Source organism: Phoca vitulina, unplaced genomic scaffold (genome assembly GCF_004348235.1).
Source record: "Phoca vitulina isolate PV1807 unplaced genomic scaffold, GSC_HSeal_1.0 scaffold3, whole genome shotgun sequence".
NCBI lineage: Eukaryota > Metazoa > Chordata > Mammalia > Carnivora > Phocidae > Phoca > Phoca vitulina.
The window spans coordinates 42,840,594-42,855,374 of NW_022589706.1; positions in this window are offsets into that span (position 1 = coordinate 42,840,594).

Here is a 14,781-nt window from a genome sequence, read left to right on the forward strand (position 1 = left end):
CAAACAAATGAAATTAAGAAAATCTCGTACCTCAAAATACCTCAAAAAGCTGTAGTGCATGCAAAAATACCAATGAAAAATTATGAGTTTCCAGAAATAAATAGACCACTATTAAAAAATAAGAATAAGTTGATATCAAATTTCTCAATTGCAATTTTAGGTGAAACACAGTAAATTGTTGTTTTTAAAGTATTAACCAATAAAAACATTTAAATTAGATACAAACATATTAGCATTCAATTGAATCAACAAAGATCTCAGAAACACAAGACCTCAGGACATGTACCAAAGGCCCACTTGAAAAAAATTATTTTGTATGTACAACTTAAATACACACACACAAAAAAATCCAGAAAATTCTGCAGGAAATATATAAAGCAAATGGTTGAATACTTTCATAAATTTGTTGTCTTATCAAAAAAAAAACCTAATACCAAAAATTTTAAAAAGAGAAAAACTGAATAAAATCAGAGGAAGCATAGCTATAATCTGAGAAATAAAATTCTATACAATATCAACATGATGAGGTTGGGTTGGTGGAATATATATGGTTTAAGTATTGCAATCATACAGAAATGTACATATATGTATGTATGTATTTACCATTAGTTGTGTGACCTTGAGTAAGCTGAGTGGGGATTTAATAGAAAGAAGTGATGAGGGGCGCCTGGGTGGCTCAGCCGTTAAGCGTCTGCCTTCGGCTCAGGTCATGGTCCCAGGGTCCTGGGATCGAGCCCCGCATCGGGCTCCCTGCTCCACGGGAGGCCTGCTTCTCCCTCTCCCACTCCCCCTGCTTGTGTTCCCTCTCTCGCTGTGTCTCTCTCTGTCAAATAAATAAATAAAATCTTTAAAAAAAAAAAAAAAAAAGAAAGAAAGAAGTGATGAAACTTCTCCAGCTGATACTTTACCATTGCTTTGAGGTATGAAGTCAGATGTTCTACCTTTTCAATGATGCCAAATATTCAGAGTTTTTTTTTTAATCTCATTTTTACATCTGGACAACTAATATTTGTTACTAACATTAAGTAGACTAAATGAAACATAGTGGTGGGCTAGATCCAATGGTTTTAAGGGTCTACTCTATTATAAGATTGCTACTCAGCTCTGATCAATATGTTGAACAAGGATAATTTGAATACCATAGTTAGGCATAAAATGATATTGTTACTCCTTTCCCATACCTACTCAAATGCATTTGGTAGACTTACTCTAAAGCTTGAATGAAATCTGACAATTGTGTCTTTACTTGTTATTCTCTGATAATAAAAGCACTAGTCGCTTTAGTCACTAGAAAAGTACAGTCCTGCAAAAATAGTCAACACTATATATTTTATGTAAAGTTGAAGATTTCCTCCTCCCCTCATTTTGGCCTGCTTATTTAGACTGCTTCAAAAATATTCATAGAATGTTTGCAAAATTTGTCACAATATTTTCCCTCCTCGTGTCCATAGCCCTACCAGACCCTAGAAGTTATCCATGTGATTTTCTTTGGGCAATAGGACAGTAGGGTATACACACAGAGACTCAAAAGTATTTATGCACTGTGGCTTGTACCCTCTTGATGCTTTGGGAACACTGTGACCATCTCTATGTGAATGTATCAGGAATAGCCTACTAGATTATGAGATGTGTAGCCAAGTCATCCCATTTGCCCTGACTGACCTCAAGCCAACCACCAATCAATCTGGCCATCCTAGATCATCCAGTCTGAGCAGAGTTGCCAGCTGGACTCTAACATTACCCTTCAGCTACACGAGAACTATCAGGTTCACATTTAAGTCATGATAAATAAATATTGTTTTAACTTGCTAAGTTTTAGAGTGGTTTGTTACACATCAAGAGATTACTGATATACTCCCAATTAAGACTGATCATTTGAAAATATAAGCATAAAAACTCTTACTTTGGCAGATGTTGATAGCTTACCCTTTTTCTTTCCTGGTTGTTTTAGTGGGTTCCCTGGATTCCTCCTCCTGCAACTCTAATGATGGGAGACAGTGTTTTTCCTTGAATTCATTGTTTAATTCTTCTAACTCTTTTGTCATCTTAATTCTCCTGCATCTGAAAGTTCTTATCTACCTTCATTCTGCTGAGTTGTTTTGCATCTGTCATAGCCTTCTTGGCCATAATCTTTCAAAAACCAATTTTTTACTATTAGTCCAACTATGGATTCCAGAGCTAGTCCCTGGAAATCATGCACCTTTGACCAAGTGAGTGAAGGGTCACAATTATTTTCCAAACATGACCAAAGCCAGGCAGATTCAAGCCACGTTAGCCCACTTTTGAGGCTCTTTTTACAATTGGTAGTTTTAAAACCAATTCAATGTGTACTAAAATTACAGGGGAAAAATATGACCTCCCCAAATAATTTCTTTAAAGTCTCTCTTAGATCAAGATAAGAGGAAAGAACTAGGTCATTCAAGATGATGGAATGGAGCACAGAGAAAATTCTGCAAATAAATCCTACCTCAATTTTTACCACTTCCCTTTCTATTTGAATGGTGTTATGCCCTTGACGTGAGGCTGAGTTATCAAACCAGATTTTGAACATGTTCTTTTCTCACAATTCTTAGAAAATCTATCACCTCAATTTTCATTTACTATCATGGGGTCTCAAATTTGAGAAAGAGCCAGTTTTTAAAATTCTGTTACATCCTGAAAGCTTTTTCCATTAATTGACAAACCTCCTATATTTTGGCCTAAACATGTGTACCAATCATCTACCTCCCATCCAAGTACTAACCAGGCCCGACCCTGCTTAGCCAATCATCTACCTCAAATGCAAATACTATATTGAAAAAATAAAGCAATAGATATATAATCGTCAGAGTCTGATGCACAGTTTACAAATATCATTTTCAACTTTCCCATGTCTTGTTATAACCTTTTTAAGTTTCACACGATTGAACTTTTGAAAACTAATGAATTTATAAATTAATGAATACCAGTTTATGCATGAAATTATAAATTATAACCACAAATCAAGTGCACTTGTAGGTTTTTTTGCAATCACCTACAATCTCTCTGAAAATGCATTTACCCTCTTGGAGAGAATGTTTTCAGGGAAAAAGGGCCTGGCATCAAGACCAGGAAGGTCTATCCTGAGTTGCTTTATGGGCTTCCTCATTAAAATTAAAGATAACATATAAATTATGTTACTCAATTTTCCTTCATCCCTGTTATCAAGAAATAGAATATGGCATGTGAAGCTGGTTAATTCACATAGCTTCACAGCCCAAAATTAGAAGCAGGTTTCTCTTAGTTGCACAAAAATCCCCACTGCAAGAAGTACTCTACCATATAGTCCCTCCAGGATGGATCCTATCTAAACCCTTACTATGGGGCCCCCAGGATAAGCTATATCTGTGATTCGAAGCTAATAGGCTTTTGACTACCAGCATCTGGGAGTTAACAACGCCCATACCTGTCCTGAGAACTCCACATCAAAGCCATAATCTTAGCCTCATCATCATGCTACAGGAAACCTACAACAGCTGCATGTGAGAATAAGCCATAAAACTCCCATCAGGATTAAACAACTCATTGAGCTCTTTGCCATTATACCACCAATCTCCATATTTTTAGAAAGAACCAATCACAGAAGGTGTTCAGCACAAGGCACTTTCTTAAACCACTATTTAGCAGCTGTACTCCAAGAAACATTATGGTTTCACTTCAAAATACTTGAAAAACATGCTTTACAACTATGTTGATAAAGTAATGACTACGAAAGTTAGGATTTTAAGTAAATTGAATTGTGAATAATATGAATAAATTTTACTTTGTGAGTTCTTTGATTCAGAGTCAGGTGTAAGTGTGATCTTATTTAGCAGGTGGTTACAGCTGTTAGTGTGGAAATAGATTTCTGGCTAAATGGATAGGTTTCTTATTTATAAATTTGTTTAATTCATTCATTTTAGAGTGCCCAGGTGTTCCAGCAATACATGGCAAAATATATTTTAGATGAGTAAATACACGAAACCTAACACAAGCTGCATACATAAAAATGATTAAATTTAAACCAGGACAAGTGCTATAGCAGATAAATCAATGCAGATACAGCACTTAATTTGTGAGACAAATGGTTGTGGTCAACAGAGTCAAAAAGTGCAGAAAGCAACCATAGTAACAACAGGGTACAACTCCTCTGCCATAGAACCACATAAGCATGGGCAGTCAAAAGAAAGGGCTTTAAAGAACTGCTGCCTAGAATGAAATTGGGCAGTTGAATATTTAGATGGTGAGATTTGGATTGCAACCTCATTTGAATTTCAACCTGTAAAATTGTTAGTGCACAAAGTGCAAAAAGAATAAATATCTTACACACACCTAGGAAGAATCTTGGACTAAAAGAAATCTATTGAATAATGATAAGTTAATGATAAACATCTGAGTAACCTAGAATACAAGTGATATTAAATTTTTCTTTACAAAGTAACTAAAAATAAGTACTGCATCATTTTTAAAAAATTTTATTTATTTGACAGAGAGAGAGAGAGAGAGAGAGAGCACGAGCAAGGGGAGCAGCAGTCAGAGGGAGAAGCAGGCTCCTGGCTGAGCAGGGAGCCTGATGCAAAACTCAATCCCAGGACCCTGGGATCATGACCTGAGCCAAAGGCAGATGCTTAACCGACTGAGCCACCCAGACGCCCTATACTGCATCATTTGTAGTAACATACATAGAAAGCTTATATTTCAGGTTCTTAAATAATTTTGTCATTTTGTAGAATTTCTATGTTCCCTGCAGATATTCAGTAATAAATACTTGATTTAAAAATACATATTACTTTTTAAATACTCCATGTGACAAATTACTGTGCTGTTAAAACTGTGGCTATGGAGCTTGATACATCTTTAAGCCTAGATTTGATTTTCAATCATAATGGATAATTATTTTTAGAATTATTTTCCATTGGTATTTTATGTAAGCAAATCTTTTTTTATTATGTTCAGTTAGCCAACATATAGTATATAATTATTTTTTGATGTAGTGTTCAACAATTTATTAGTTGCGTATAACACCCAGTGCTCATCACAACATGTACCTTCCTTAACCAAATATTTTATCCAGTGAAGAGTTAATAGAGGAGCCCTTCATTTTTATGTCTAAGACTTATTTTTGAAATATAAAATCCTATAAGTGTCACACTACAGTCTAAATGAACACTGATTAGTTTGCCAAATAGAATTTTGAAAAACCATAATTTCCATTTCAACATCTCCAATTTGTCCTATTATTTTAAATCAAATTGGTGACTAATACCTATCTCATTAACAATGATATTCATAGTAATACAGGTAATATTTGAGTATCACTATTAATATGGATAAGACAGTGAACAAATACCTTATCATCCAAACCAGAATAAGTCTTGACTGAAAAGGTGGGGGGCATTATGAATAGTGTACTTGGCAAACAAGAATAGTCACCTCAATCACAACTGTTCCTATATATAGGCATAACAAATCTGTAAAAATAATAAAACTGGGACAGTATTGTCTGAGACAGAAACATAAATAGGGATACACAAAGAAAGAGTAATAACTAAAGAAGTTGTACATATTTGTTTCATAAGACTGTTTTCTTTAGAAAACAGTTATAAGTGGGGTACCTGGGTGGCTCAGTTGGTTAAGCGTCTGCGTTCAGCTCAGGTTGCAACAGGTTGTGAGCTAGTCCTGGGATCAGCCCTGCAATCACAATAAATTGGCTTCCTGCTCAGCAGGGAGTCTGCTTCTCCCTCGACGACCCCCCCCCCCGCCCCGCCTCCTACTTTGTGTGCCTGTGTGCACACGTGAACTCTCTCTCTGTCTCTCCCTCAAATACATGGGTAAAATCTTAAAAAATAAAATGTTGTAAGTATTTTTATGTTCTCTAAAATATTAATAAAGTGCTTACTGATAATCAGGGGAAAATTTTGTTCTACTAAAGGGAAAATGAAACTGGTCAGAATTGATCAACATTATACAGGTAACCTATGAATTTGTTTCTTAGGGGAACATTCCATCTCTGCAATAAAACAGACCACATTTTCCAAAAAGATTCAAAATATTTTGCATTAATATTATCAAAACTACATGCTTAGAGACATTAAAAAAATATCTAGAATACTCAACTACAGCACTGTAGATTTGTCTACAGTGTCAGAAACACTTTTATCTAATTATATTTAAATGTACACTAATCTGAACTTAAATAGCACAACTATTATAACTTGCAAAGATACTTTGTGACAAAAAAAAAACCTCCATGGTTCTCAATGTTTAAATTAAACTCTCATTTCAACTCTGAAATGAAATGAGGTTGGAAGTTATCACTCTCATTTTTATAAGAAAAAGTGAAACAAAGTAAAAACCAATGGCTTTTCTTGAACACATCAGAGAACTGATGTCACAGGTCAAACCACTACCTGGAAATCTGAAGAGACAAGTGAATCCAGAGAGTCATGACTGAAACCTGCTTATCTGGTACAGAAGCCATGAGTAGGAATACTTAAATGGTAAGTTTGACAAATTGCTGGAGGCTGAGTAGTACCAGCATAAATGGAAAACTCCCGGGGCCACTGTCTTAGGGGAGACCTAACACTTCCATAGATTTTACCCTGAGGAACTACACCAAGTTTTCACAGTAAAGCGCTAAGAAAAATCACCTATGGTTCTGACGGGAGAGAGGGACAGTAATCATGAAATAGGACCGAGCATACTTCATATAAAAGGCCTACTTCTCTAGGAGTGAAGGCTTCATCAGAACTTTATTCCACCTGGGTGAAAGTCAGTTCTCCCACTCCAGCTTCTACTTCTTGTCCCTCTTAACGGTGGGGGGGGGGGGGTAAGAAAGTCTTGTCAAGTTCACATGCCAGGTCCTCTGGAATTAGATATAAAATTAGAGAAAGCATCCTTTCCTCTTCACTTTACTACCAAACCAACAAAGCCCTAGCATAACAGTGGATCACAGTTCAAATAAGTTTAAAAAGCATAAGTTTTGAGGAAAAGTACCTAGGAAAACCCGAAGTCAAAAGAGGAGAAAAATGAAAATTACACTAGAGGAATTTGAAGACTTTGGTATATATAACTGCAGCAAACATTAAACACAAGTCAAATTCTAGCCAGATTAGTATAAAACTTTACAGAGAAGGCCAATTTACCTGAGATCCTATTACCCAATACATCATGCCCAGCTTTTAAGCAAAAACAGTCTGAAGAAGCAAAACAAGCATCAGAACCAGACGCTTATGACACAAATGTTGAAATTTTTAGACAGGTAATTTAAAGTAATCCTGATTAATATGTTAAGGGCTGTAATGGAAATAGTAGACAACATACAAAAACAGAAAGGCAATGTAAGGAGATAGATGGAAATTCTAAGCAAGAATTGAAAGGAAATGCTAGAAATATTTTTTAAATGGTAACAGAAACCAAAGAATGCCTTTGGTGGGCTCATCAATTGATGAAACTGATGAGGAAAAATGACTGAGTTTGAATGTAGGCTGATAGATACTTAAACTAAAATTCAACAAGTAAAAGGAATGGGGGGGGGAGTGGGAAAAAAAAAAAAAAAAGAAACAACGTCCAAGAACTGCAGAGCAAATTCAAAATATGTTATATATGCCTAACTGGAATTCTAGTGGAGAAGACAGAAAGAAAAAGAAATATTTGAATTAATAATGGCCCAGAAACTTCTAAAATTAATAACAGAAAACAAAGCAAAGATCCAGAAAGCTCAGAAAACACCAAGCAAAATAAACACCAAAAAGGCACATCAAGGCATACCATATTCAAATTGCTGAATACCAAAGACAAAGAGGAAATTTTGAAAAAAGACAGACAGACAGAAAGAAAAAGACCGACCTTACCATTAGAGGAATAAGGATGAGAATTGTAATGGACTCCTCAGAAATCATACAAACAAAAATAAAATATTTAACATGTTTAAGAAAAAGAACCTATTTTTTCTTCCTATATTCACTTATTTAAACTTGAATTCTTGGCAAAAACAATTTATGATTTGAGAGATAACAGACATCTGAACTGAAAGTAGACATACAAACATGCGAGAGACAAAAAGTAATATGTGTTTTCCTATTTACTCTTTTTGAAATCCTTTTCTAATCTATTTTATTAAATTTATGTCTCCTTTTTCTGCTAAGCAGAAGTATATTGGCATTTACTCAAGAAAGAATTGTTAATACAGCCTTTGATAAAGATGCTTTCAAAAATTCATTGAAGAAAAGTCATCACACACACAAAAAAAGAAAATAAAAGAAAAAAGGGGGGAGGTTAGGCCATGGCTCCTTTATTCTTTGGCTAAAAGAGCTATTTGGGATTTTAGCATCCTGTTCTCCCTCCACAGAATTGTTGATTTGAACTTTAGCAGTAAATGGCATTCCAATCTTGTTGCCATAGACATATTAAAGCTTCTGGCAGGTTTCTGCTTTGTGTTAGGTTCTGTCACTGGGTAAAATGTTCTTGTCTAGGGAAGAAAATACCTGTCAGAAGCAGATGGGGGCTTAACATGGTGTCAGCATTGTGGAAAAGTCAACATTTGTTCTGTAGTTCACTGCAACACTAACAAAAATGAAAGGCAAGTCTAGCAGAGTGATAGCAAAGGACAAAGTAATGGAGGAGAAATCAGGGCTGAGTTCCTGAAATAAACTAATTCATTTTATATTCCATTGTGTTTGTTTGTTAGGGCTGCATAACAAAGTGGCTTAAACAATAGTAATTTATTGACTACCAGTTCTGGAGGCTAGGAGTCTAAGATTAAGGTGTCAGCTGGCTTTGTTCCATCTGAGCGCTGCAAAAGAAGAATCTGTTCCAGGTCTCCTTCCTTGGCTTTGTAGATAGCCATCTTTTCCTAGGTCTTTATATTGTCTTCCCTCTATACCTTTGTCTGGGTGCAAATTTCCCGTATAAGGACACTAGTCATATTGTATGAGGGCCCACCCACCTGTTAATTACCTCTATACAAACCCTATCCCTATAAGGTCACATTTTGCGGTACCAGGGGTTAAGCTTTCAACATATGAATTTGGTGGGAACACGATTCAACCAATAGCACTTTGAAACACTGAGAAATATTTTACCCAGAGTTTCCTGAAACTATAGTTTCAATAGGTCACTCTTACCAATAGATTCATGTTATGTATGTGATTTAAGTAATTAGCCAAGAAAATTACAGTTAACTATTAATCATATGTGAAAAAATATTGGTCAAAATGGTAACCCTATTTTGGTCAGTGAGACATTTGGATGCACTTGTAAATTTGGATTTAAAGGTGAATCTTGTGGGTCTGTCTGCCTGTTTATCTTTTGCCCTAAATCTGTAATTTAGATCACTCCCATTGGGATAGTAATTTTTTGCTGTGGCTTGGGCTGCAAGACATACATGCAGTTGTTAGGTTTGTTTCAAAACAATCACAAAGGTAATGTAACTCCAGTTGACCTTTGTAAGTCATTAGAATCACTTTGTTTAAAAGTGATAGTAATTCCACTTTTGGGGAGGATGACATAAAAAGGACTGGGTTTTTCCTCTTTTCTGAAACAGCTAAGAAAATCAGGTTACTATATGGAAAAATTATTCTCAAGACATTGAAACAATGTAGGATTTTTTTCCCTTGAGAAATAAATCATGTGAAAAGATACTCAACATCATTACTTATTATACCAATAAAAATCAAAACCACAATGAAATATCACTTTACTTCCACTAGGATGGCATAACTAAAAAGTCAGACAATAACAAGTGTTGATAAGGAGGTGGAAAAATTTGAACTTTCATGGATTGGTGAGGGAAATGGAAAATGGTACAACTACTTTGGAAAATAGTTTGCCAGTTCCTCAAATGTTACACATCACATTACCATATTACCCAGCAATTTTACTTGTAGGTATTTACCTAGAAATGAAAACATACATATACCCATGTAAAAGCTTATACCAAATGTTCATAGCAGCATTGTCGATAAAACCAAAAAGTAGAAGGCCCAAAATCTCTTCTACAGAAACAAAGAAAATTTTATATATCCCTATAATAAAATGTTTTTGGCAATAAAAGTGAATAAGTCATTACCTGTTACATGGATGAACCCTGAAAACATTATGCTAAATGAAGCAAACAGATGCTGACATAAGTGAGGGTTCTTTTTAGAGTGATGAAAATGTTCTAAAATTAAATTGTGCTGATAATTCTCTGAATATACTAAAAACCATTTACAATCACATAACTCTGAACATACTGAAAACCATTGAGCTATATGCTTTAAATGGGCAAATTGTGTGATATTTGAATTATCTCAATAAAGCTGCTATAAAAAAGAAATTTAAAATAAAAAAATGGTGGAGTCAGTAGAAAAGGAAATTAAAATAGTCATTATAACAATATTCTATTCGTTGAAGGATATAGAATGAATTAGCAAGTAGAGACATCAAAATTATAGAAAAATAAATACCTAAAATGAAGCTTGGAAAGAAAACATAATATCCAAGATCAAAAATATACTTGATGGAATTAATAGCCAATTAAACATTACAGATTACTGTATTTGAAAACATAATAATAGAAACTCTCCAAAAATTAAAAAAAAAAAAAGAAGAAAAATTTCTGGGGATAAAGAAGAAAGCATCAGTGAACTCTGAGATAACTTCAAGCATCTAGAAATATGTATGTTAGAGTTACTGAATTAAAGGAGTGACAAAACCACCTCAATAAAGACCATTTTCCAAACTTTGTTAAAAAAATATATATAAATACACAAATATAATAAGTTCAACAGCCTCAAATACAAGAAACAAAACTACACCAGGCATATTACAAATAAATTACTTAAAAGTAATGATAAAGAGAAAATCCTCACATACCTATTAGAATAGCTAAAATAAAACATAGGGGCAATATTAAATGCTGACAAGGATGCAGATGAACTGGATCTCTCTTGGTACTACTATGGAAGATAGTTCGGCAGTTTGTTTTGTTTTGTTTTGTTTTTTAAAGTTAAACCTATATTTATCATATGACTTGGTAATTGCAACCCTGGATATTTCCAGAGAAATGAAACTTCGCATCCACACAAAATTGTCCACACAATTGTTCACAGCAGCTTTATATGCAATATCCTAAAACTGGAAACAACAAAGTATCCCTCATTAGATGAAGGGTTAAACCAACCGTTGTACATCCATACCATAGAACACTACTCAGCCATAGACAGCTTTGAACTACTGATTAACACAACAACTTGGATGAATCTCAAGGGCAGCATGATGAGTAAAAAAGACAATCTCAAAGATCACATACTGTAGGATTCCATTTGTATAATATTCTTAAAATGAGAAAATTATAGAGATGGAGAGCAGATTATTGGTTGGCAGGGGTTAGAGATGGTGGGAATTGGGGATGAGTATGACTACAAAAGAGCATAAAGGAGGTGTTTGTGGTGAGATTGTGTTGTATCTTGACTACAGCAATGGCTTCATGAATCTACATATGTGATAAAATGACACGGAACTATATATACACATTGTACCAATGCCAGACTCTGGTTTTAATTTGTACTATAATTATGAAAGATGTAACTATTGGGAGAAACTAGGTTAAGGGTACATGGGCTCTCTCCATACAATCTTTGCAATTTCTTACGACTACATAATTATTTCAAAATTTGAAAAAAAAAAAAAAAAAAACCTTAAACTGCTCTCATTTCAGTGAGAACCTTCCCCAGGTGGATGCTGACCCTTTTGCCTGGTACAGGGAGGAGGAGGAGGAAAGGTCACCTGAAGTAGATCTGAGCCCAGCCCACAGTAAGGAGTCAAGTCCCTCCCAGCTCCTTCTGGATTGGCTGACCTATTGAAGCATAACAGAGAATAAATTATTGTTTTTTAAACCACTGAGCTATGAAGTCCTTTGTAGCACTAGTGTGACAATAGCTAACTAATGGATACCTACTTGCCTCACCTCCTCTCCAAACCCCGAGAGGATAGATGTTGGTCATTGGTGACTGTGGCAGAGACAGTTAATTGTCTTCCAACACCAGTCCTACCCACCTACTACCCTAAGAAATCATCTCTCTGATTTTTATTTGGTCATATGGCTATCTGGATTAAGACTACATTTCTAGCTCCCATCTTGTAATTAGGTGTGGCCATGTGACTAAGTTCTGAACAACGGCATGCAAGGGAAAGTATCATGCGACAGTTTCTAAGAACCTTCTCTAAGAAATATCTACATTCATTTTGCCCTCTTTTTCTTAGCTCCTTTACTTCTTCCCACAGATTAAAATGCAGAGGTGATGGTCGGAGCTAGAGCAGCCATCTTGAATATGAGGTGTGAACTGCATTTTGGGAATGGTAGGTAAAGCAACAAAATAGAAGGAATTAGGGTTCTTATTGATCATGGAGTTGCCACAGCATGTCTGGGCTGCTTATATCTGGATTTCCTTATTGTGAGAGAGATACAGACTTCCAGCTTATGTTTTTGGTCACTCACAATGGAACTTAATCTTTATTTATACAGTGGCATCTTATTCAGGCTACTCTTTTTCATGAGCTTACCCTGGGCAAACAACCATACTAAGCATTATATGCCTTTCATCCATTTAGTATTTATTAAACACTTACTGAACATCAGTCAATATGACAACGCTGGGGAAATAGTAAGGAGCAATAGACATGACCTTCGCCCTCAAGGGCTTTAAAAAAGAGAGAAATATTTTTTTTTTTTTTTTAAGATTTTATTTATTTGACAGAGAGCGAAAGCAGGAACACAATTAGGGGGAGTGGTAGAGGGAGAAGCAGGCTTCCCGCCGAGCAGAGAGCCTGATGTGGGGCTCGATCCCAGGACCCTGAGATCACGACCTGAGCTGAAGGCAGACGCTTAACGACTGAGCCACCCAGGCGCTCAAAAAAGAGAGAAATCTTAAAAGCAGCTATAGCAAAAAGACACAATCCATAGAGAAAAGCAAAAATAAGGATGACAGAAGATTTCTTATAGAAAAAAAAAAAAAGCAAGCTGGAACAGAGTGAAGAAACATCTTCAAAATTTTTGCGGGGGGTATCCCTGTCAATCAATAATTCTTTAGCCCGCAAAAAATAGCTTTCAGAAATAAAGGCTTTTAAAGATATACAAAATGCCAAATGTGCCAAATGAATTAGTAGCCTGCATAAATGCACTACAAGAATGTTAAAGACACTTTTTAAAGTAGAAAGATTATCATACTAGATGGAAACCTGATGTATTCGATCTAACTGTCAAAATTGGTAACTACATGAATAAAGACTATTTTTTAAATCTCTTCAAAATATAATTGCTTGTTCAAAGATAACAATAATGTATTGTGAGTTTCATAGAAAGAAAGCAAATCTATGACAATAGCATAAAGTCCGTAAGGGGAGAAATGGAAGTGTATTGTTGTAATAATATCATTACATTGTATGGGAGACAGCACAGTATCAGTTGAAAGTAATAATTTTAAAAGGTCATGCTATAAACCTCCAGGCAACATAAAGAGTTGTATCAATCCTAAAGACATGCATCTAATAAACAAAGAAAATGGAATCATAATATATTAATCCAAAAGAAGGAAGAATGAGGAAAAAGGTAAAAAAAAAAAAAATAGATGGTACAAATAAAAAACAAATAGCAAGATGGTAGATTTAAATGTTAGGATATCAATAATGACATTAATTGGTTACTCCTCAATTAAAACAAACAAGCACAATATTGTCGGGAATTGAAAGCAAGACCCAACTATGTGCTACTTACAAAAAATCTATTTTAAGCATAATGACACAGTTTGAAAGAAATATTCTGAGAAAGATACAATTAATCAAAATAAAACTGGGAGACTTCTAGATTCAGCTCAGAGTTGTAGAGAGGCCTATAAATATCCCTCCAAACTTTACAAAACGGCAAACACTGTACACAATTCAATTTGACAACTCTTGTGAACCCACCAAAGAACAGAAATTGCAGGGCAAACAAATAACATGAAATCTGGATAAACACTGGCACCTGAAGATATCAGTACTCCAGCATTTGCTTACCTGGGACAGATGCCACGTAGCACGACATAAACTGATAAAAAGCTACAGCTATAACATTTTCAAGAATATCTAAGAGTCAAGTGGGGTCGAATAAGAGTGTGAAACCCGTGGAAGTGACAGATATAGGGCTGTGGGGGTCATACCTTTTGCAGACTTTTCCTCCAGGAACCTTACCAGGGTCTCACGGAGAAGACTGAAGAAAAACCAGAAGAAGCTTCTCCCATGGTGGGGGAGAGACACACCAGCTGCCATGGAAAGTTGCAGAGAAGAGTTTCCCCCATCTTCCTTACACATCACAAACCTTAATGGTAGGGGAAAAGCAATAAACACTGTTACCTGGGGCTCTTAGAACATGAGAGAAAACCCAGTGCAGCTGGGGAAAGAACAGAAAACAAAGCAAAACAATCAAAAATAAAACCCCGCACAGTCGCTAGGGGAATGTAGGGGAATGCGTACCAGGCCGGGCACTACCGCGGCAAGAGCGCACGTGGTGCTCGTGAGGTCTGTGCATCAGAGACGCAGGACACAGTTCCCGCCAAGACTGAGGGTAAACCAGAACGTCAACCAACGCCTCTGCCCTCACCTGTCACTCAGTAAATACAATAATGGAACACAGCTGGGAGACTGTTAGAGAAAGAGCCTCTCTAGGCCACAGCACAAAAAGGAAACCGGTGGCCAAGAAGAGAGGAGAAAATGAGAAAACAAACAAACAAAATCTCTTTAAATGAACCTACTGCCAAAGCCAAC